Here is a 25,752-nt window from a genome sequence, read left to right on the forward strand (position 1 = left end):
ATTCTTATCTAGAACCAAGGGAGAGAGGCTCCAAAAGAATCACTAGTGAGGATTGGATGTGCCTGCAGGCAGATGGGACTGACAACTCCCTGGATATCTATCTGTTTGGGCAGCACTGATCTGCTCTGCCCCATTGCTTCCTGCACAAAGGAGAACACAGATGGAGAGAGACAGCACTGTAGGGGCTTTGGATGGTGTGGGGAGGGCCTTAGATGCAGAGGGGCTGAAGTTGCTTCCCCTTATCCCTTCCTCACACCTTGACTTTCTAGTCCCAGATTGGAGTAAGGCAAAGAAGTGTCCATCAGAGAGGAGTGTGGCATAATGACACAAGCTAGCCATCTGCTGGAAGATACAGCAAATGTGTGAGGGGTCACCCTATTCCTGGGGAGATGCATGGGATCCTCCAGGTGCAGATTCTTTGTCACCTGCTCTGGCTTCATTTCTGCTTGTATTTTTATAAATTGTTTTGTAAAAAATAGATGTTATTTTGTCCTTCATCTCTTCCCAGAGCCTAAACAATTAAAGTCATTTTCAGATCTCTCTACTATGTTTATTTAAACAAAATTAATTCATCTCCTTATTATAGGCTTAATTTTATTTGTTCATTTTCTTCTTATGCTTGTGAATTTTGGTTCATAGGCTTATCTTGAATCGGAGATTCCCCCCTACCCTATGCTTACATGGTTTTGGAGTTGCCACCAAGCCACACTCAGACTTTAAAATACTGGTGTCCCAATTCCTGAAGCCATATTGAAGATTTAAAAGAACTAATACAATTTGTACTTTGAATTTTATTATCACATGTGTGTTCTACCTAATTTTAAAAACTAGCATATTTTAATGTAGTTGATTGATTTCCAGTGATACAGAATGTAATTAGAAAGAAATGGTCAAAAAAACTAGTTTAACCAAAAAAAGTTGAGGTCGGGTACGGTCATGGTGATATGGCCATTGACATTAACCAAAAAATAAATGGCAATTAATATACTTCAAAATTTAGTAGGTTGACAAAGAAGTCAAAATCAAGGGCATGAGACTCGTTCGTCTCTGCGTATGAGAAAGGATTAGATTGAACTTATCACACTAAAAAAGGTGATGCATAAATGTAATAAGTACATTCTATATTCAATTGTAAAAGAAATAGTGTGTCCTTTGAAATAGTGCCCTTTTACCTCCCCATACACCTTATACCACCCCTCCCAAAAAATATCCTCTAGTGTCATAGCTTATGAGGACTTGGCCCATGACAAACAAATAAATCATATTATAAGGTAAAAACCATGCTTGAAATTTTCCCAGGAAAGCACCACACTGGAGACTCATTTATTGTCATTGAAGCGTTCCTTTGGCTGATAACCAAAAGTGGGTGGTTTCAATTTAAGAGGCCATGTTACATGAAAAAAAAAATGCATCTTTGGACTTTGTTTATTTCTTTGTTTTGAGACTGGGTCTGGCTCTGTCACCCAGGCTGGAGTGCAGTGATCTCGGCTCACTGCAACTTCCACCTCCCAGGCTCTGGCCACCCTCCCACCTCAGCCTGGGACTACAGGCATGTGCCACCATGCTTGGTAAACATCTTTCAACTTTAGATTCACACTCAGTGTGGCACACCATGAGATCCACATGGAAACTGAGACCTACTGAGAAAACAGATCTAACTCATTGCATGCTCAGTCCAAGGCATGCACTTATTCAGAAAAAGGGAAGAGAGATTGGTATCTAAATGATTTCTTTATTGCTTTTTCTGACTTTGTAAATTTAGTTGAAATAATTCGAGTTAAAAGCATGTGTGATGTAACACAACTGAATTAAACTGATGATGAAGGTGCTGTTAAGGACTGAGATTTTACTCTACTTGCATGCTAACAAGCCAGCCTGCCAGTTTCATGGATACAGGCAGAAGATGTGAGACTTCTGAGTCAAAGACAGACGACTGTATTATTCACAGCACAGCAAGCAGCATGAGCATCAGCATATATGCATCAGTTCTCTTTGTGCCAAAGCCCCATGGGCAGTGATATGAAGGGGTACCAGCACACACAGTGGATTGTGTTACATAAGAACCCTGAGATTAGGGAAATCACATCTTTTATAATGGGAAGTAGTTATATCTATTTTTGCTGTAGAGGGAAACACTATCTCTATCCTCCAAGCCTGCCCTACAAACATCCTTGAAAAGACAATCTAGGACAAAGGGCAGTCAGTGCCTATGTTCACAAAATGTACAGAAACACGAGACCCATGGAAGGTCATCTCCCAACAGGGGCAGGACTTTTTGTGTTGTAGGCTATAGTATTGTATTTGGCAGAGGGAGTTAACGAGTAAATGGTATGCTATGGAGGAAAATATATGGTTTTGAGATTCAAACTGACCTCAGTTTCATTTCCTGTGACCTTAGACAAGTCACTTAACTTCTCTCTTTTTGTTTCCTTCCTGTCTCACTCTGTCACACAGGCTGTAGTGCAATGGCACGATATCACCTCACTGCAGCCTCTACCTCCTGGGCTCAAGCAATCCTCCCACCTCAGCCCCCTAAGTAGCTGAGACGACAGGTACATGCCACCACATCTGGCTAATGTGTGTGTGCGTGTGTATTTTTTGTAGAGACAGGGTTTCTTGATGTTGCCCAGACTGGTCTTGAACTCTTGAGCTCAAGGGATCCACCCACCTCGGCCTCCCAAAGTGCTAGGATTACAGGCATGAGCCACTGCGCCTGGCCCAAATCTCTTAACTTCCGTGAGCCTCAACTATAAAATGAAATCTTTCCCACCTGTGCAGTTCCCTTAGGATGCCCATTTGGGGCTCTATGCAGAACTGAATAAATAGCATTCCTTTGCCTTGTCTGAGTTCTGAACAAAAAGATGCAGAGGAAGGCCAGAATATTTTCTTTATTAGTGATACTGTCAGGTTGGAGAAGAAGAATTTAGGGTTGGTAGCTGAAGGGTGCCACTAATAGTGAACCCCAAAAGTGGGCTGCAAAGACTAGGGCAGGCCTCCTGCTGAAGGGGGCCGGGTGAAGGAGCAGCTCCCTCCCTGTCAGAAGAAGTGCTGAGTTGGGCATGACCAGGTATTCTCAAATGTACAATCCTTCATCTTTCCAGGAATGGATAAAGCATGGAGAGGAACCAGGAATGTGCTCAGAAAAAAATCTTTCCTCACTGAAACCAGGACTAGGGAAAGGAGGTTCCCCTCCACAGTCCATGGTGAGCAAAGAGTGGGGCTTAGAATTAGCAGAGGGTGGGGGGAAAGGAAATAGCAGAGGAAGCAAGCATAATAGTACCTATTAAGAGGGACCCAAACTGACAAGTCAGAAATCATCCAACACTGTAATTGGATTTCAGTCCCAGCCTTGCTTCTTAGTAGCTGTGTGGCTTTGGAAGTTCCTTACGATCTCTAATTCTTCATTTCCTTGTCTCAAAAATCTGGAAATAGCAGTATTTAATACCAATGCAAATTATTAAGTGAAAATGAGGCAGAGCATGAGAAGCTCTTAGCGTAGTACCTGGTAGGGAATAAACACTCAGGAAACACAGGCTGCTAGAATTATTTCTAAGAGCCAATACATAGCTCCTGAAAGTCATTTCCCCAAATAAGTTAGGAAAGAAGAAAACCTTTATCTGCTATCATGGAATTCACAGAGATCAGAAAGTTTTCTTCACAGTAGTACAAATAATTGGGGAGAAGAGATGAAGAATGAGAAACAGGCCTCTCTATACAGCATCTGGGACAATTTGGGCTAGGCTTTTACTTTCTCATATTATCTGTGCCATGAACACACACACACACACACACACACACACACACACACGCACCATAGACCAGTCAATATTCATCTAGAGCCAATATAATAAATCCCTACTCTCAGCACAGGATATTGCCTTTATAGATACATTAGTCAGGAGAGGCTAGGTTTTACTATGTAAGAAATGACTTCAAAATCTCAGTGGATTTAAACCTTATCGAAAGATGTGCTTCTTGCTCACTCTCTATATCCATAATGTGTCAACTGCTTCCCTGTTCCACACTATCTCCACTTTAGGACTCAGGCTGACGGAGCACGCTGTCTCTCTGTGTCTCTCCCTTTCTCTCTCTGGAACGTCGTCAGATGCCACAGAAGAGGGAAAAGAGACCTGGTGAGTGACGTGCTAAGTCTTCAAGCTTCTGCTCCAAAGTAGCACACGTCACTTATGCTCACATTGTATTAGCCAGAGCAAGTCTTATAGCCCCATATTGATAGAGTTGGGGTGCATAATTCTCCTTTGGGGAGGTGAATATAGCTGGACGTAACCCAATCTACCACAGTGGACTCCCCAAGAGCCAGAGAGACAGCCAGCCACTGAGAGCTGCTAATATCTGGCTGATCTGGGCCTTCTCTTTGCCTCAGTTTTGCCCTCTGTGCAATGGAGATACCAGCACCCATCCTGTGAACCTTACAGAGAAGGGCTGGGAACGCACGTGGGATCACCAGCATGCATGTGGTTTGGAAACTGTAAAGTACCACATTTGCATGAGAGAGTTTCAATACCAGTATGAGTGCATTGGAAGGGATAAGAACACATTATAAACTATTTCACCCCCTCTCTGCCCACAGGAATGACTTGCCGAGGTTCTTGGCCCATAACCAAGCACTGGGTAAACCGCTTTACCTCATCCAGTCTTCACAATTACACCACAAGGTAAGTAATGTTACGAACTCCACTCACAGATGTGGAAACAACCTGAGTGTCCACTGAGGAATGAATGGACAACAAATGGGACGCATGCCACATTTGGGGATATTGTTGGTAATAATGGGAACTTATCCAGCCTGAAAAAGGAAGGAAATGCTGACACATGCGACAACAAGGATGAACCGTTATGCTAAATTAATTTAGCCAGTCACAAAGAGACAAATAGTATAGGATTCCCCACTTGTATGAAGTACGTAGAATAGTCAAATACAGAGACACAGAAAATTGGAAGGTGGTTCCCCTGGTGGGTAGCGGAATGGGGAGGTATTATTTAATGAGTACAGTTTCAGTTTGGGATGATGAAAAAATTCTGAAGATGGATAGTGCTGGATACATACACAACAATGTGAATGTGCTTAATGCTATTAAATGGTACGCTTAAAGGTGGCTAAACTGGCAAATTTTATATTATCTGTATCTTACCACCATAAAAAAGTATACGGCAGCAAAAACAAATAAACAACCAAAACCGAAAAAACCCACAAGTCTTAAAATGCCTTGAAACTTTGAGCGATTTGGCTCACACAACAGATCCTTTAGCCACTATGTGAGTAGGTGATGGCATTTTAGTAGCCTGATAATGCTAATAAATACTTTCAGGTGTAAAAGTTGCTCTTAATAATTAATTGAGGATCCGGCTGGGATGGGGGTGAGGTAGATAAAGCACTGAACTGGGAATGAGACCTTGAGGTTAGGACTTAGCTGAAACCAGCTGTGTGACCTTGGCTAGGTAGCTTCCCCTCTCTGGGCCTCATTTTTTCCTATCAGGAATGTGGGGAGGTTAGTTGATCCTTTCAGTTCAATTTTTTTTTTCAGACCAAAGGACCACAGTCTTGCAGGGCAGTTCGAGTAGATGGGAGTCTATCCCCTCTGCCATTCTCTCCCAATAACCACCTCTCCACCAAAAGAAAAAAAAATAGCAAAAAAAATTATTTTTTGAAGGGCTTTATGAATTGGACTTCTGTTTAAGAACTTTAAAAACAGCTGGATAAGGGAATCTCTGAGGGCTCTGATGTTCTGTATTCACTTACTGGTGAAGCTGTGAGATTAAGAAGAGGCTGCTGGGTTAACCATGCAGTCATTCATCAATGACTAACGACTGGGCTCGAACCTGGGCTCCTGTCTCCTCCTGTCCAGTGAAGCCCTTCAGTGACCACCTTCCCATTTTTTTGTAGAGGCCCTTATATTGGCAGACAGGGAAGAAATTATAGATACCTTTTAACTGAGCCCTCATAATGCAGATGTGATACCCTACCTTGTTTTAACCTGAGTGACTCTCTCCTAGCAGAGAGAGCCAGACAGACTCCATTTTAGTTTCTTCATTTGTAACCTCTTTTCCCCTCCCTCCAGGCATAGCTAGTGTAAAACTGACTCACAGCACGTCCAGGAATGCACCTGTTGATAAGATATTGAGGTGAGGTGCACCAGCAGCTCCTGGCGGTGCACACGGTGGATGGCACCCAAAACCCCTCCATCTATCTTTTGTGATAGTTTAAGCCCCTGTACCTGGAAGTGTTTATTTTTTTGTAACTGCATTTTTTAACTTTTTGCCAGTTCTGCTTCTGTAAAAATTGCTTCAGCTAAAATCCCTCCTCCCCTATTTAGACCACGATATAAAAACAAACCTAGACCCTTCCTCGGGCCGAGAGAATTTTGGGCATGAGCTGCCTCTCAGTCACTGGCTAACAAAGGACTCTTTAATTTGTCTCAAAGTGTGGTGTTTCTCTATAACTTGCTTGGTTACAACACAGATAAAAACAAAACAAAACAGATATCCCAACAGCTACACAAGCAAGCATTTTCAGAACTGAGACTGGAAACCAGACTGTGGAATCCTTATCAGTTGTTTCTCCGAGGTTTAAATTCCAACTCTGCAGTTTATTAACTCTGAGACTTGGGCAAGCATCTTAATCTCTCTGGGCCTCAGTTTCCTCATCTGTAAAATAGGTATGGTGGTCCCTAGTTTATTGAATTGTTGTGAAGGTTATAAATGTGTAAAATCTGCCTCCACCATAGCCCCCAATCATTTCCCACTCTCTTCTCTCCCTGCCAGGGAGTCAGTGCCCTCCTGGAGGAGGCTCACAATACAGCCTTCATGGTTGACTCTGGGCATTGCTTCAGTATAGACTAGAAGTTATTTTAGAATCCCCAGAGCATGGTATCTGCGACAAATGAAGCTAGACATAATTTTAAAGCATTTTTTATGTTTCAAAGTCTTTTGGTCTCACTCCTTGGTCTTTTTTTTTTTTTTTTTCTCCGAGACGGAGCCTTGTTCTGTTGCCCAGGCTGGAGTGCAGTGGCATGATCTCTACTCACTATAACCTCCTAATCCCTAATTTAAGCAATTCTCCTACCTCAGACTCCCAAGTAGCTGGGACTACAGGTGCACGCCACCATGCCTGGTTAATTTTTGTATTTTTTTTTTTTTTTTTTAGTAGAGTAGGGGTTTCACCATGTTGGCCAGGCTGGTCTCAAACTTCTGACCTCAAGTGATCCATCCACCTCGGCCTCCCAAAGTGCTGGGATCACAGGCATGAGCCACCGCACCTGGCTCTTGCTCTTGACAAAGATCTTTTTCCCGTCCAGAGATTGGAGAGAAAGCTAAGGACAAAAGGCAGCGTGAAGGAAGGAGAATTTCTTCCTGCCCATATATTTATTTTGAATTTTACAGGTTTAACGTCTGCCCTCCCTCACCCTGAGCTGAGCTGGGAAAGGTACCATTTCTGGTGGGTTTCACTGCTTGATACCCTGGCCTAAGTATCTACAAGTTATAAAATCAGAAACAAAATATAATTAGTTTCATCAATAAACGAACAAAGGGCAGTTGGGCTTCACGGAGGAGTGACAAATGCCTTCAAGCAGTCTACATTTTAGGACAATAGCTGGGGTCACTGGTTTCCAAAAGCTATTGGGAAAACCACTTCCTGCTCCCTGTAGTCCCTTCACCTATTCTGGTATCAAAACGAGAAATCCAGAGGAGCCGATTCAGGTGTGTTCCACCAGAGGGCGCAGCAGGCCCACGCCAGGCCCTCTGGGCTGCCAGAACTCCCAGCCTGTGGCTACTGGTCCCATTCGTGTTGCTCACGCACACCCGGTTTGGCAGCATTGTTTCCTCAATCTCTTTGTTAGTCCCTCTGTTTTCCCAACCCAGAAGAAAGTGAAGAAGCTTTGCAGTCATGTGGGCTTGAATTAAAATCCTGAATTTGCCGTCAGCTGAGATCTTGGCAAATTAGCATTCTGAGCTGTTGTATTAATATTAATTGGTGATTTCTTCCCAAGGCTGGGGAATCACAAAATTAGAGACTCTTGGCATGAGAAGGAGTCTTCGAGATCAGCCATTAGAGCCCCCACATGTCATGGATGGGGACACTGAGGCTCAGGCTAGACCAAAGCCCAAGTCTCTCAGCACCTGGGCTGATGTCCTCTCAGCTACACCCAACTGCCTTCTTTCCAAAATCCATAAAACGATAAAGAGCATTCATCAGTGAATGAATGAATGAAAATATTAAAAGCCCTTTCAACCGACGAGCAAGGACTTTCTTCTTTCAGAGCAAGGACCTTGGATCCAGACAAAAGCACAGACTGCTGTATCCCTCATCCAGCTTCAGCAATTACTTGACCTGTTCAGTCTCAGTTTCCTTATCTGAATGGTGCAGGGCATACTATGGGGATCAGAAAAGCACCTACCTCACAGGGTTTCATGAAGATTCAATGAGTGCATGCCTAAAATGCCAGCTCAGGCACCTGGAAGGCATTGAGAAAATGCTAGTTCTTTTATTCTCCCTCCTTTCCTCCTCCTACTCCTCCTCCTCTCCTTCCTTCCTTCCTTCTTCCTCTTCTTCTTTCTTCCTTCATTCTTCTCCTTCCTTCCTTCCCTCCCTCCCTCCCTCCTTCCTTCCTTCCCTTCTTTCTTTGTCTCTCTTTCTTTCTTTCCCCCCTCCCTGCCGCTTCCTCCTCCTCCTTCTTCTTCTTCCATAAGCCAGAAACCAAAGGGTACATGTTACTTCTACATGTTAAAATCTGAGTTCCATAATCTTTCTGAGTCTCACTGTTCTTGTCTATAAAGTGGAGAATTTTCGTAGCATTGTGGGAGGATTAAATGGCACAACATATATAATAAAACCCACAAAACAACCTGTTTCAGGGTAGCGTACAAAATATATTAATAATAAATACTAGTTTATCCTCCCTCATGAAGTAAGGAATGACTATTTCTAAGAACAAAGAAGGATAAGCCTGCATTCCTACCAATTCCAAAGACTTAGCAGATAGCATTCCCAGGAAGACATAATTTCTCCTGAGTTATCCTATGTCATATTCCTACAGAGCTCTTGTCCAAGGTCTTACAAGCTAACCCAGTTTGAAGTCACCCCCAGGAGCTACTGCATTCATTAAGACCTTATCTTTTCTCTTCTGGACCTCTGTTGTAGCTTCTGTGCCTTAGGTGGATGAGCAATGCCATCTGGCTGGAGATGTACCTCCTGGGAGTACCTTACTGGGCTGTAGCCACTTGTTAGGAGGGAATATAGGCTCCTTGTTGTATGAGCTTTCTAGGGCTGCTATAATAAAAGTACCATAAACTGGGTGGCTTGCAATAACAAAAATATATTCTCTCACAGTTTTGGAGGCTGGAAGTCCAAAATTGAGGTGTCAGCAGAGCTATGCTCCCTCTGAGACTCAGTAAATCCTTCCTTGCCCTTGCCCAACTTCTCGTGGTAGCTGGCAATCCTTGCTGTTCTCGGCTTGTGGCTGCATCACTCCAGGCTCTATCTGTCATTGTCACATGGCTATCTTCTCCCTGTGTTTGTATCTCTTCTCTTCTTATAAGGACACCAGTCATATTGAATTAAGGACCCCCCCACTCATATATGACCACATCTCAATTTCCATCTAAATTGCATCTGCAAAGACCCCATTTCCAAAAAAGATCAGATTCAAAGGTACCAGGGGTTAGGACTTCAACATCTTTTTTTTTTTTTTTTTTTTTTTTTTTTTTGCCGGGGGACACAATTCAATCCGTAACATTGGTTAAAAGATCTCTAAAACACCTGAAAATTGGCCGGGTTGGTGGTTCACACTTATAATCCCAGCACTTTGGGAGGCTGAGGTGGGTGGATCACCTGAGGCCAGGAGTTCGAGACCAGCCTGGCCAACATGGTGAAACCCCATCTTTACTAAAAATACTAAAATTAGGCCAGGTGTGGTGGCGAGCACCTATAATCCCAGCTACTCAAGAGGCTGAGGCAGAAGAATTGCTTAAACTCAGGAGGGGGAGGTTGCAGTGAGCCAAGATCACGCCGCTGCACTCCAGCCTGGGTGACAGAGTAAGACTCTGTTTCGAAAAAAAAAAAAAAAAAAAAAAACCTGAAGATTTTTAAGAGCTCTCCAATTTACTAATATTTATAATGTACATGTAAATCAACCAATAGAATTAACATGGCTATGTTAATTTATTGGAAAAGTAATTATAAGGTTTATGATTAGAAATTATATTACAAGCCATATATTTCAAATATCATATAAATTATAATTATACCTATAATTGTTTGTAATTTATTAACTGTTAGAATAGTTAACTAATTTTGAAAAAATAACTGGGTGAGTGAAACAAAACATTACTGTGGACTGAAAGGCTTTTAGGCCATCACTTTTCTTATTTATTTATTATTTTTTCAGCTCACTGTAGCCTCTGCCTCCCGGGTTCTAAAGATTCTCCTGCTTCAGCCCCCCCCAGATAGTTGGGACTACAGGCTTGTACCAGCATGCCTGGCTAATTTTTGTATTTTTAGTAGAGACTGGTTTTTACCATGTTAGCCAGACTGGTCTCAAACTCCTGACTTCAGGTGATCCACCCGCCTCAGCCTCCCAAAGTTCTGGAATTGCAGATGTGAGCCCCTGCACCTGGCCCATCACTCTTCAGCTGCTGCCTCATGGATCGTCAGAGTGATCATTCTACAAAGCAAATCCAACTATGTCACTCCCATGCTTAATAACCCTCCATGATGGCCAACAGCTATCAGGAACAGCTAATGAATAAAACTGTCAACAAACACCTCCAGCTACATCTCTACCACTTTCTGAAGCCTGTACTGGGGAAAACGTTGCTGCTTTAATCTGACACAGGACAGACATTCACTGGTCAGGCCTTTGGTTGTTATATTTCCCCCAGAAACAGTCCCTATCTCTCCCACATGCCTGCTTTTCTCTGTTTCTTATCCTTCATGGCCCAGCTCAAAAGCCACTTCCTCTGTGATACCTGCCAGGCCTTGTAATGTCCTCCTACCCCCAGGTTCCATGTACCTTGCTTCTGTATTTTGCAGGACTTCTCCTGGTTTTCTTGGTATTAGAGTGAGACTATTCTATACACCCACTTCTCCCACTAAGCTAGGAGTTCCTGGAAGACAGAAATTTTACCTTGGGCATTGTATTAGTTTGCTGGGATTGCCGTAACAAATAGTACAGGCTCAGTGACTTAAACAACAGAAAACTATTTTATTCTGGAGGCTAGAAGTCCAAGATCAAGATATCCAAGGGTTGCATTCTTCTGAGGGTTGGTTTTTTCCTTGGCTTGTGGATAGCTGCCTTCTTTCTGTGTTTTCACATAGTCTTCCCTCTGTGTCTGCATCCTAATTTCCTCTTCTTTTTTTAGTTCTGGGTTTTGTCTCCCACTTTATTTAGATTTTTAAAGTGTTTTTCTAACTTAAGGAGATTTCTTTTTTAAAATTCAACTTTTGCCAGGCCCAGTGGCTCACGCCTGTAATCCCAGCACTTTGGGAGGCTGAGGTGGGTAGATCACGAGGTCGACAGTTCGAGACCAGCCTGGCCAACATGGTGAAACCCTGTCTCTACTGAAAATACACACACACACACAAAAATTAGCTGGGTATGGTGGTGGGCACCTGTAATCCCAGCTACTCAGAAGGCCGAGGCAGGAGAATCACTTGAACTCGGGAGGTGGAGATTGCAGTGAGCCAAGATCGTGCCGTTGCACTCCAGCCTGGGTGACAGGGTGAGACTCCGTCTCATAAAACAAAAAAAAAATTTAACTTTTATTTTAAGTTCAGGGGTACTTGTGCAGGTTTGTTACATAGGTAAACTTCTATCATAGGGGTTTGTTGTACAGATTATTTTGTTACCCAGGTATTAAGCCTAGTACACATTCATTCTTTTTCCTGAGCCACTCCCTCCTCCTATCCTACACCCTCCAATAGGCCCCTAACCTCCTCTTCTTATAAAGACACCAGTCATACTGGATAAGGGCCCACCCTAGTGACCTCATTTTAATTTAATTACCTCATTAAAGACCCTGTCTCTAAATACAGTCACATTCTGAGGTACTGGGGGTTAGGACTTCAATTCATTTGGGATGTGGCTGAGTGACACAATTCAGCTCACAACAGCCATTTCTTTAAATTTTTAAAATTTAATTAAATTGTTAAATAATTCAAATAACATAGAAATATATTATTATTATTATTATTATTATTACCTCAAACAAAACAAGCCCTCCTTTCCCTGCTCCTCTCTACCCAACTGTTAACACTGCTACCAGGTCTGTTTCAAGCTTTTGCATATATAAGGGTACATACATAAAGATATAACTTTGGTGTGTGTTTTCTCTTTTACATAAATACGATCAAATTGTCCATATTGTTTTGCATATCCTGATCTTATTCATTCTTTTTCTGTATGTGCCCAGTCTACCTCATGCCCTGAATCACAGTTTAGCTATGACCAAGCATGTTCAGAACATTTACTGAGCTCTTAAGAAGAGTGGTCATGGAGTATAGGTCTGCTATGAATTGTCTGGCAGTCATTTAATATTGTATTATATTTTAGGTCTCTCAACCTGAAATAAACAGCGGAGAGACCAGTTCTCCAAAACAAAGAGTTTATTTGGGAATAACAGGGAATTGCGATTTTGGCTGCACGTGCTATGGTGGACCACAGGTGCACCAAAGGGGATAGGGCAAGAGGAAGCTTTTAAGAGGAAGAAGGAGAGGCCAGGCATGGTGGCTCGTGCCTATAATCCCAGTGCTTTGGGAGGCTGAGGTGGGTGGATCACCTGAGGTCAGGGGTTCGAGACCAGCCTGGCCAATATGGCAAAACCCTGTAACTACCAAAAATACAAAAATGAGCTGGGAATCATGGCGTGCACCTATAATTTCAGCTACTCAGGAGGCTGAGGCATGAGAATCACTTGAACTTGGGAGGTGGAGGCTGCAGTGAGCAGATATCGCACCACTGCACTCCAGCCTAGGTAACAGAGTGAGTCTCTGTCTCAAAAAATAAATAAATAAATAAATAAATAAATAAATAAATAAATAAATAAAGGAGGAAATGTACATGTAAGCTAATTTGAAGATAAGACCATTGGTTACAGGAGCTTGTTGCAGGAGATGGCATTAGCTTATTGGTGGAGACAACCGCTGTTGGGCAAATGTCCCTGTGCAAGCCAGGTGGCTTAAGTGGAATTCCTTGGATAGTTTCTGTTATAGACATACATGCATGAGGACCCCTCCTTCGTGGCCTCCCAGCTCCATTTTGTGAGTTTAGCTTAAGTGACTGCATTTTGGTACTGGCAACTTTCACAAGTTTCATTTTTCTTGTATATAAAATGGAGGACAATAATATTCATCTCCCAGGGTCCTTAAATTATCTAGTATTTGGAGGCTACCCTACCATTTTGTTCAAGCATCCATCCTGCATGACACCTGAAGTCCAATATCTTTATTCAGTTTCACTTCCTTGATGTTTCTCAGAGTCCTGGGGATACTTCCTTGATGCCCAGATCCACCTGATGGGGGCCAACTCCTCTGGCCAGACATTTCTGCTGGGGCTCTGTGTCTGCTGCTTCTCTTTACCTGGTCTCCTGGCTCAGTTCCCCAAAACACACCAAATACCAGAAGGTTCAAATTAGGGGATTTTTTTTTTTTTTTTTTTTTAAATAGAGACGAGTCTCACCATGTTGCCCAGGCTGGTCTTGAACTCCTGGGCTCAAGTGATCCTCCTGCCTTGGTTTCTCAAGGTGTGGGATTACAGCGGGGAGCCACAGCACCCCACCAAGTTAAGGGATTTTACCAAAGCCTTCCTGATAGCATTGAGACAGGAATGATACAGGGTTGACACAGGAGAACAGCAAATTCCAGGCAGCAGTTTTACACGACTAGCAAAAGGGCACTGTTAAAATAGCTGCAGAAGCTAGGGGCTGAGAAGACCCTGAAAAATCAGGGTGTGGGTCAAGCTGGCTAAGACCAACTGGACCCAACATGGCGCTGGATTTGACTTAGGTCTCACCTAGGACCTCATTGTATGCTCATTAACATACTCAATCACACACCCACCAGTGCCAGGACAGATCCTGGAACACCCGTATTTGGTGTAAAAATGAGTGGCACCAGAATTCTCAGAAATCTTCACATTTTTCCAGGAATCTTCATGAATATTCCACCTCTTAGTTAAAGAAACCCATGTAGATGGAAACTGCAAACCCAGTTGCATGACTCTCTCTCTTAAGTATACCCACACTCCCCTTTCTTTTCTTTTCCTTCTTTTTTTTTTTTTTTTTTTGAGATGAAGTTTTGCTCTTGTTGCCTAGGCTGTTGTGCAATGGCGCGATCTCAGCTCACCACAACCTCTGCCTCCCAGGTTCAAGTGATTCTCCTGCCTCAGCTTCCCAAGTAGCTGGAATTACAGGCATGTGCCACCACGCCAGGCTAATTTTTAGTATTTTTAGTAGAGATGGGGTTTCTCCATGTTGGTCAGGCTGGTCTTGAACTTCCGACCTCAGGTGATCTGCCCACCTCGGCCTCCCAAAGTGTTGGGACTATAGGCGTAAGCCACTACGCCCAGTCCACTGCTCCCTTTTCTTGAGTGTGTACTTTTTGTCTTGCCATAACTCTCCAAACTTTCACTATTTTCTGATTTGTCACTGAATTCCTTCCCACAATGGCGTCAAAAGCCTGCACACCAGCGGGGCAGAGATCCTACAGGTATTTGGGGACCTCCTCTAGCTCACTGGTATCTGTGTCATTAGTAGTCTTACCATTCTCACCTCTCAGAGAACACAGTAGGTGAACACAGTAGGTGAAGCATTTGGGGACCTCCCCTAGCCCACTGGTATCAGCATCATTAGTATTCTTACTATTCTCACCTCTCAGAGATCACAGTAGGTGAAGCGCTTCCCATGCTTCCTGTCACTGCATACCCCAGAAGCTGAGGGGGTCGGTCCTGTCAACACATCCATTTTACAAGTGAAGAATCAGGGGCTCAGACAGGTTGAGGAACTTTCCCAAGGTTACTCAGTCAATGCGTGGGAGAGCAAGGTCCATTCCAAAGCATTTTCCAAGGTTTGGCTAGAATCAGTGGTGGAACCACAGCTAATTTCAGCTGTTCCACACAAAGACATTAGGTAACTAAACCACTTGGTGAGACAGTTAGATTCTGTTTTCAATGATTTTCTCTTCCTTTTGATTAAATCAAGGAAAGTTTCAGGTTGTTCCTAATATGCCAGTAAAAGTTCTCTAACGTAATTCCAATTTCCATTTCTAACAAAGACAAAACAGGCAACCGTATCTAGCCAGAACTTAATCATGTTGTTTTGTTTCCTTGTATTTATTTTTATGGAAATGAAGTTGATTTTCTATTGATGTAGCAATAGAAATATTCTTTAAAAATATCAGTTGGTAAAAGTGAATAGATGTACAGAAAAATATTAAGTAAAGAATAGTGTGATTCGTTTGTTGAAATGTCAAAAATTGTGAGATCTGGGGCTTCAGGCTTGGGAACAGTGTATGTAATAAAGAGGAACTTAAGCCTGGATGGCAGACTCCATCTCCTGCCCTCTTCAGTGCCGAGGGGCTGCCTCTCTCCCTCATTCTGGCAGAGACCTCGAGGAGAGGCACCTTGGCCCAGTCAAGCTCCAGTCCAAAAAAAGCCAGTTAACATCACAAACTCAGCCTTTCCATGACGCCATTTTATTGTCCAAAACTTCTCCATTTCAAGGGGATTTCCATCTCCCTTTACATAACAAAAGTCCCCTGACCATGTTCTTCCCAAAATGAAAAAAAGAGCAGCCAGTTTTTCCTTCAAGTGCAATTACATGGCAGGCTGCTTTGCAAGGGCAGTTTATTGAAGGCCTGGTCTTCATTAGGTCTTAAGAGCAGCTCTAATTCCCAGCCCAGCCCCCAGAAGGAGAGAGGTAAACTGCTCCCTGCTCTAAGTGAAGACTTTCTACAGTGCAGCTTTGATGTTGCCCTCTCCTGTTCTAACGTGCCATGTTTCCCTGGGACATGTTTCTCTCCCTGGCTTGGCATTCAAGGCCCTTCACAATCAGCCCAATATGGAGAGGTAAAAGAGCAGTTGGACCACAACTCTGGACATCAGGGTTCTAGTGCTAGCGTGACCCCAATTTGCTGTGTGCTCTCTGCCAGCTCCCTCCCCTCTTCAGGCCTGTTTTCCCATTCATAGAAAGAAGAGATGGGATTAGGTGGGTCTCTTCCAGGGCTGATGTTCTCTGGTCCGCAGCGAGAGTCTGAGCTAGTTGACCAGCACATAGTCAAAGAGGCTGGGCTAGCCAGAGCTGAGGCCCAACTCTCAGGCTTGACCACCTCAACCTGGCCACTAAGACGACTTTGATGCTCTGCCACTTTCAATTGACTTTATGCCTAAGTGCGTTATGTCAGAAAAAACAGTTCTGCTGGGAATTAAGCTGGCCTGCCCTGCTTCTTAAGGGATCTCCTTAGATAAATAACCAAGCCCGACAGAGTGAGGAAGCTGCTCACATCTGACCCCTCAACACTCTCTCCTCCCATCCCAAAGGACTGGTTCCAGCAGGAAAGTCTCCTGTTCTGTCTTTTACAAGGGAGAATAGGTGGTTTTTTTTTTTTAAGTTGCTATAAAACAGATGCCCAGTATACAAATGTTTGGACCATATGAAATGTATAAAGAAGAGAGTAAAAGGCAACTGAAATATTTTCCACCCACCTCTGCCACGATATCCTTTGTAAACATTTTTGTGTTTCAAGTTTTCTCTAAGAAATAGAAAGACAAAAATCTTTTTAATGAAGATAGGATCATACTAGAAATACAGTTATAATTTTTAAAAGGTAAAATCATGACTCTTAAAGACATATAAAATGAGTGTTTGTCAAAGATTTTATTTTACTCGGTTATTAATGAAATAATATATTAAAGCCAGTTCAAAGGAGAATGTGATTAACAGACAAGTATATATATGCAATTAAGAATGCAGAAATAAATTTGATAGTAGATGAAAAACTGGTAATTATTTTTAGGGCAATAAAATGCGATGTTTGGAATTGTCTCTGTACGTTTATTTATTGTACATTTATGGGACAAAATTTGCATTTCTATGGGCAAGGATAATTTGCATTACAATTACCTCTAGGGGGCATATCTGAATCCCACCAAAATATGTTAGCAGTGGTGAATCCATACGGGTCTGCAGCAACCTCAATTCCTGCCTCCTCAGGAGTAAGAATTTGACTGAGGTGATTACGGCAGAGGAAGAGACTGAGGCAAATTTTAGAGCAGGATTAAAAGTTAAAAATTAAAACGTTTTAGAGCAGGAACAAAAGGAAGTAAAAAGTACACTTGGAAGACAGCCAAGCAGGTAACGTGAGAGAGTCCAGTGTGCGATTTGACCTTGGACTTGGGGTCTTACACAATGGCATGCTTCCAGGGTTGCGTTACTGTTCCCCTGATTCTTCCCTTGGGGTGGGCTGTCTGCATGCACAGTGGTCTGCCAGCACTTGAGAGGGGCGCATGTGCAGTGTGTTTACTGAAGTTGTGCACATGCTCACCTGAGGCATTTTTTTCCCTTACCAGTCCAGCGTTCCTAGAGGAAGGACATACAGCAGTTAAACGCCGCCATTTTGCCTCTGAGTGCGCATGCTTGAGCCCACTTGCCCACTTCCTGGGATATTATCAGGAAGCTGCTGATCACCGGTTTCAGGTGTTTTCTATTGGGAAACTGCCTTTCCCTAGCACTGGCTTTGACGAATTCTCATTTTAGAGATAGTATAATAACCACCTGATGATCACCTGACATTCTAAGTGAGAGAGGTTCCTCTCCTGCCCTGCTCATGTCTAACTATCTACTGTAACATTACTATTACTTTTCTAGAACTCATAGAGATGTGAAATAGCCTAGTCAGAGACAGGGAAAGACTCCTGTAGAATCAGGTAACCCCCAAAGAATCTAGACAACACACAGCATGCCATTAAAAGGACACCTGATAAACGTTCACATTTTGTCACCAAAGTATATATCATGCTTACAATAGCTAATATTTGGGAATGCTTACTCATGGAGTGTCAGGCACTGTTGTAAGCACTTTATATAAGTTTTATCTCACTTTTTATAAGTATTATTTTACTTATAAAGTACTTTATAAGTATATTATTTTTATTATTTTGAGACAGAGTCTCGCTCTGTTGCCTAGGCAGGAATGCGGTAGCACAATCTCAGCTCACTGCAAACCCTGCCATCTAGGTTCAAGCGATTCTCGTGCCTCAGCCTCCTGAGTAGCTGGGATTACAGGCGTGTGCCATCACGCCGGCTAAATTTTGTATTTTTAGTAGAGACAGAGTTTTGCCATGTTGCCGAGGCTGGTCTTAACTCTTGGGCTCAAGTAATCCACCCACCTCAGCCTCCCAAAGTGCTGGGATTACAAGCGTGACCCACCGTGCCCAGCCTGAGAGTTTTTTTGTTTTGGTTTTTTAAGAGAATTTCCCTACATCTTTGCCAATAATAAGTAATATCAATCTTTTCAGTATTTGCTAATCTGATAGGTTAAAAAAAAGGTATCTCTGTGTCATTTGAATATACATTTATTTTTATCACAAGAATTCTTCAGGACTGTTTTGCAGAGATAGTTATCAGTGCCAGAGATTACTTTGTTCCCCTCCTCTCCCCCTAGTGGTAGAGCTATAAACCTAAAGTAAGGTACAAAAAGAGATCCATCGAAGGCCATCCTGCAAGTTAGGGGCAGAACTAGGATTCTCCCCAGGGTTTCTGACTTTTTCCAGAAGTAGAACCTTTCCTGTGGGCTTTCCTGCCACCAGTGTTGCTTTTAGTCTGAATACCAGTGGGAATGACTGGGGATCCATCAGTAGTAAACTTGTCCTTCAGTTGGTCAATCAACGGAGATATGACTAGCTAGGCTAATCATATCTCCTACCTGAAGAAAAAAAAAAGAAAAGAAAACTGAATTTGTATCACTAATGGGCCAAACACTTAAAATAATAAATAAATAAATTTATTGAGACAGGGTCTTGCTCTGTCACTCAAGCTGGAGTGCAGTGGCACAATCATGGCTCACGGCAGCCTCAATCTCCTGGGCTCAGGTAATCCTCCTATCTCAGCCTCCAGAGTAGCTGGGACCACATTTGCATGCCACTACGCTGGATAATTTTTTAAATTATTTGTTGAGACGGGATCTCCCTATGTTGCCCAGGCTAGTCTCGAACTCCTGGGCTCAAGTGATCCTCCCACCTCAGCCTCCCAAAGTGCTGGGATTATAGGCATGAGCTACCACGCCCGGCCAAATGTAAAATAAATAAATAGACAACAAGAAAAAGGAGTAAGTTAGTTCTATAGTTTGTTTTATAATTTATAAAACAAATCATAAATGAAAGTTTTAACAAATTGGACTACAAAATGCTTTAAAATGCCTACATGGTAAAACAAAAACAACGTTTTTTAAAAAAGTAACTACAAATGGACTTGAAAGACAAAAGGAGAATTCACCCAAGATCCCAGTCTTTTAAACACAAAAGCACATATCCGAAATCATTTATGCATTCACCAACTGTCAGGCCAATTACAGGATTAGCAAAGATAATGCCTGTGAGCCCAGGCTGTTCAAAGGCATTTTTCATCAGCCTTGGCACGGTTGTTAGAGCTGTCATTATGATCTTTGTGATTTCCAGCTCTGCAGCCAAAATCTGTCTGGAAAAAGCATCAGACATGGATACAGGTGTGAAGGGGGAGGTGTCCATTAATCACTTTTCCTCCAAAGTGGAAAAGAACTCAGGCTTTCAAACTAGCCACACCCAGATTTGAATCCGGGCTCTGTGGCATTTGCCTTTCCTTTGACGAGATGTACACCATCTCAAACCCTTATCTCCTTGCTTGTAAAACGGGTCTGTTGAGACCTGCATCTCCGAATGTTTTTGAGGAATGAATAAGATGATTAGTGTAGACTGCCCAGCACACAGCCTCGCACTTTTTTTTTTTTTTGGAGACGGAGTCTCACTTTGCTGCCTAGGCTGGAATGCAGTGGCACAATCTCAGCTCACTGCAACCTCCGACTCCTGGGTTCAAGTGATTCTCCTGCCTCAGCCTCCCGAGTAGTTGGGACTACAGGCATCTGCCACCATGCCTGGCTAATTTTTGTATTTTTAGTAGAGATGGGGTTTCACCATATTGGCCAGGCTGTTCTCAAACTCCTGACCTTGTGATCCCCCCACCTTGGCCTCCCAAAGTGCTGGGATTACAGGTGTGAGCCACCGCGCCTGGCAGAGCCTGGCACTTTTTAGACAATCAAAAAATGTGTTCTCCCCTCCCATTGCCGTATCTGGGAGATCACCCAGACTCTTCAATATTGGTTGGGCAATTGTGCATGCTGGGTACTGTGCAGGTGCTGCAGAGACTGTCATGAGTATGGAAGAGACATTTTCTGCCTTCCTGCAGCTTAGTCTCACTAGGACATCAGACACAGGACAGATAATTTTACAAAAACAAATTATTTAGAATTGAAGGAAAGCTATGAGGAAAAGCAACCCAGATTATATCAGGAGCCTCTTGACTGAGTCATAGGGGATGAGGTGGCAGGGAGGTGTTCAGAAAGGTCCTCAGAGAAAGGGACCTGATGCATGGGGGAGTTTGTGTTTGTTGGAGCCGTCCGGGCTGAGAGAAGACCTGGTAAGGTCTGACCAAGATGGAACAGGGTTATATGGGGTGAAATAATAAGAAATATAAATATTGATCTCTGCCCTAGTCCTGGCACAGAGCTCCTAAAATTCTTACAATTTCCTGAGACATGGGTGAGCTAGGAGCATCTTTTATTCTAATATTTGGTCTTTGACCCTGGCTCCTGACACAGAGCTCCTAATCCCTTGGAATTTGCTAGGTGATAGGAGTATCTTTGTTTCAATGAGGCAGCCCTTATTGGGCTCCTGGATGGGGGCTGGTCACCAGAAAGGCCAAGACACTGTTAGAAACTTGGAGCTTTCAGCCCCACCTCCATTCTCCAAAGACGGGAGAAGGGCTGAAATGCAGTTAATAATCGATCATGCCTACAAGATGAAGGCTCTATAAGTATTCCTGAAGTATGAGGTTCAACGAGCTTCTGGGTTGGCCAACACATCTGAGTGCCAGGAAGTGGTGCACACCAACTCTATGGGGACAGAAGCTCCTGCAATCAGCACCTCTCCAGACGTTGCCCCATATGTCTTTTCATCCGGCTGTTCATCTGTATCCATTATTTTAACTTTTATTAAGACACTGAAGGCTGGGCGTGGTGGCTCACACTTGTAATCCTAGCACTTTGGGAGGCCGAGGTGGGCGGATCATCTGAGGTCAGGAGTTTGAGACCAACCTGGCCAACATGATGAAACCCTGACTCTACTAAAAATACAAAAATTAGCCAGGCGTGGTGGTGCGTACCTGTAATCCCAGCTACTAAGGAGGCTGAGGCAGGAGAATTGCTTGAACCCGGGAGGCGGAAGTTGCAGTGAGCCGGGATGGTGCCACTGCCCTCCAGCCTGGGCAACAGAGCGAGACTCCATCTCAAAAAAAAAAAAAAAAAAAAAAAGATACTGGTATCGTGTTTCCCTGAGTTCTGTGAGCCTCACTAGCACATTAATTGGACCCAAGTAGGGGATAGAGGGAGCCTTGATTTATAGAGAGTCGGTCAGAAGTATAGATGAAAACCTACTACTTGCAATGTGTATCTAAAGTGGGGAACAGTCTTATGGGACTGAGCCCTTCACCTGTGGAATCCAACACAATCTTTAGGTAGATAGTGTTAGAACTGAATTCAATAAGAGGACACCCAGCAGATGTCCACTACAGAATTGCTTGGTGTGAGGGGAAATACACCCCCACATTGGTGTCAGAGTGTTGAGTTATACGTGAGAGTAGATATACACTTCGGTTTTTTCTATCTTTAATACCTGGGGATACCAAGCAAAGGCCAGTGTGACTGGAGCCTGGGCAGGGCAGTTACCACTCAGGCCCAGCATTCCCAGCTTAGGAATTCTGGCTCTAGCACCCCGCATCGATTCATCCCAGCTTCAGCCTGGACATTCCAGGGCCAGGAATGCACTACTTCTGGGGTGACCTGATCCATATGGGAGCTGGTTAGTGCACCCAGAATTTCAGGTACAGCCTGCTGGCTGCTGCACCACTGCAACCAGAAAGTGGACACCCAGCCCCAAGTTCTTGATCTTAACTGTGATGAAGTCACTCTCCTTTGCCATGGCTCACTTTCCCATCTCTGATATTTATCCTGTGTTGTAATTACCTACTCAAATGTCTACCTCCATTATCTTAGGAAGCTAAGGAGAAGGAAGTATGCCGTCCTCCTCCCTCTGTCCCCAACTCCTAGCACAGACCCTGCACACCCGCGGTGCTGCAAAGAGCACATTTGTTGAATGAATCATAAACGATACTTTGCAAAAATTTACTTATTTGATCTTAGATGACTGTCACCCCCCAGTTCTGTGTTTTGTTGGGCATCTACCGTGTGTTAGACACATTGCCTATTTATATATATAAATGTATATATGTGTATATATATATATATATATATATTTTTTTGAGATAAGGTCTTGCTTTGTTACCCAGACTGGAGTGCAGTGGTGTGATCTTGGCTCACTGCAACCTCTGTCTCCCAAGCTCAAGTGATCCTCCCACTTCAGCCTCCTGGGTAGCTGGGACTACAGGCGCATGCCACCACATCCAGCTATTTTTTTTTATTTTTTGTAGAGATGGGGTTTTGCCATTTTGCCCAGGCTGGTCTCAAACTCCTGGACTCAAGCGATCTGCCTGCCTCAGTCTCCCAAAGTGCTGGGATTACAGGTGAGAGGCACTGTGCCCAGCCCTTAGCCCTTTATTTTAAAGAAATTCAGATAAACAGACCAGCTGAAAGAACAGTACAGTAAACACCCACACATCCTTCATCTAGATTCAGTAATTTTGCCACAGTTTATAAATCTCTGTGTGCATGTGTGTACACACAGACACACACACACACGCACACACACATGCTCGCTCTCTTTCTCTCTCTCTCTTCCTGAACCATTTGAAAGTTGCCAATATTAAGACTCTTCGCTCCTAAAATCTTAAGCACTTATCTCCTATGAAAAAGGACATTTTCTACATAATCTTGATGCCATTGTCACAATCAATAAACATGAGACACAAAAGTAGTGTCTAAGAACAGCCCATGTTTGCATTCTCCCATTGGCCTGATATATGCTTTATAGCTTTTAAATTTTCATCCGGCAATATAGAAGGCACATAATTTTCATAACTCTCAAATCTCTGTTAACCTAGAACAGTTTCCTCCCCCTACTTTTTCTTCGGTCTTTCTTAATGAATATAAAAAATTTTTTTGTTATTAATTTTTTTGAGACGGAGTCATGTGCTGTCCCCTAGGCTGGAGTGCAGTGGTGCAATCTCAGCTCACTGCAACCTCTGCCTCCTGGGTTCAAGTGATTCTCCCGCCTCAGCCTCCTGAGCAGCTAGCACTGCAGGCGTGCACCACCACACCTGGCTAATTTTGTATTTTTAGTAGAGTCGTGGTTCACCATGTTGGCCAGGCTGGTCTCAAACTTCTGACCTCAGGTGATCCACCCGCCTCAGCCTCCCAAAGTGCTGGGATTACAGACGTAAGCCACCACGTCCGGCCTCATAATGAAATTTTGAGAAATTAAAGTCAGTTGTGTTATGAATGTTCCACAATTTAGGTTTGTCTAGTGTTTCCTCATTATAAGATTAAGTTATACATTTTTGGGCCAAAATGCTATTCAGGTGATTCTGTCCTTCCGGGGTGTCACACATGTTGTCAGCTTGTATCATTACTGGGGATGCTAAGTTTGATCAGTTGGTTAAATTGGTGGTTATCAGATATCTTCATTGTAAAGTTACCCATTTATCTTTGTAATTAATAAGTAATTTCTGGGGAGACACTTTGTTTATGTGGATCGAACAACTTCTCACCCAGTGATTTAGCATTCACTAATAATCTTACCTGAATCAATTGTTACTATAATGGTTGCAAAATAGTGTTTTTCTAATTTCATCTACATTTTTTCTTTTTGGTTAGAATATCACTATATACTCATAGATTCTTTTTTTATACACTCATGGACTGTATAAATTCAATGTGTAGAAATCCTTTTTGAGTCAATGTGTAGAAATCCTTTGTGTAGAAGGATTTTTAAAAAAATTCAATGTGTAGAAATCCTTTGTGATCATTTTTCATTTTGATGTTCAAATTGTCTCATATTTGACCAGTGCGAGCTGCTTGTTTGAGCTGACTGCTGTGTGCTTTGATGTGGCTCCAATAGCTTTGAACCTTCTTTGTTTTCTGGTACAAGATATTCCAGGCTCGAATTTTACCCTTATTTCATAGAGGAGGAAAAGGAGGCTCAGAGAGAGAAAACAGCTTCTTACAATGTTTGGGAGATCCTGCTCAAGCTGAGGACGTTCAATTCCAAATTTTTAGGAAAGTAGCTAAACTGAAAGGCCAGACAAATCCTGTGGTGCAGAAAGACCTCATGAAGAGATGTAGCTAAATCCTTAGCTGTCCGCACACAGAGCTTGCCTAATAAGATGGAGACATCTGGATGGTAACTTTGAACTTAGACAATCAGTAACACATTTCAAAGATATTTTATTTATTGAGGAAGTTGTAATGTGGGGGATAATGTGGGGTTTTGGAGTAAAGAAGAACCAAGGTTTCCTTTAAGACTCAAGCAGATTCAGCCCTTGTGTGTCTCTGGGTAAGTTATTTCACCTTGTTGAATCCCAGACTTTTTCCGTCTGAAAATGGGGTGATCATACCCACCTCATAGTTAAATGGGTTCATTCATAGAAAGTGCCTAGTGTAATGTCTGCCACATGCTGATGCTCAACAGACAAAAACTACCTTTACCATCAGTTCTGTTGCTATTATTATTATTAAAATCTGAGAAAATCCTGTTATTCAGTGGGTTAATGTGATAGAAAAAGCGATAGATTTAGATTCTTGAAGACCCTCGTCCACCCTCTGTGACCTAGGATTAGCCCTGTTCCCACTCTCGTGAACTTCATTTTATTCACATGTAAATCAGGGTTCATAATCTCTTCCCTGCAAGCTTCACAGCCTCACTCAACAGATTTCATGAGCACCTACTACGTGCAGGGTAATCATGTTCCTAACGCTAAAACCAAAGGGTAAGCATCGCTATGCTCCTCCTTTAATACATGATCAATTGGTAGTCCAGGGCCAACGAGAAGCAAAGCTGGGATTCCATCACGCTCTCTCTGACCTCCATGTTTGTCCTTTTCCATAGGTCACACTGTTTAGAAGGAGAAAGAAGAGCTCGCTGAGAAAAACGCTCCACAAAGCTGCAGAGCCCTGTGAAGGTGAGAGAGTATTATCATCAGCAAATGGCATTCCTTCTATGGAAAATGTCACTGGGAGGAAAGCAGATGACTTTGAATTTCTTTTTTCTTCTTTTCTATCCCTGTAAAGGATTTCTTTCTTTTCTATCTTTGATACCTGGTGAAAGCCTTAGGTTAATATTATCTACCAAGGACTCCTACACTTCAAACAAGAACTGAGTGAAGGTAGCGGAGATCCAGCCAGCCCAGAACCAACTGCCTCAACTGAAGAAACTGATCAGAAAAGCCCTTTGAAGCTGTAATTCACTTCAGACATGATGATGAAGAAGAAGAAGAAGAAGAAGAAGAAGAAGAAGAAGAAGAAGAAGAAGAAGAAGAAGA

The 25,752-nt window shown here is 42.9% G+C and overlaps 1 long non-coding RNA gene across 2 annotated transcripts; it reads left to right on the plus strand.

Moving 5' to 3' along the window:
• The first annotated feature begins 3,098 nt into the window (after nucleotides 1-3,098).
• LOC115894009 lies at nucleotides 3,099-25,357 on the plus strand. Of its 2 annotated transcripts, none has more exons than XR_004054063.1 (4): nucleotides 3,099-3,203; nucleotides 4,040-4,133; nucleotides 4,592-4,676; nucleotides 25,320-25,357. It is a non-coding gene; the product is annotated as an uncharacterized LOC115894009 (long non-coding RNA). The 2 variants fall into 2 exon arrangements; XR_004054064.1 differs by lacking the exon at nucleotides 25,320-25,357 and adding an exon at nucleotides 6,081-6,194.
• The last annotated feature ends 395 nt before the right edge of the window (nucleotides 25,358-25,752 follow it).

Source organism: Rhinopithecus roxellana, chromosome 16 (assembly GCF_007565055.1).
Source record: "Rhinopithecus roxellana isolate Shanxi Qingling chromosome 16, ASM756505v1, whole genome shotgun sequence".
NCBI classification, from domain to species: Eukaryota; Metazoa; Chordata; class Mammalia; order Primates; family Cercopithecidae; genus Rhinopithecus; species Rhinopithecus roxellana.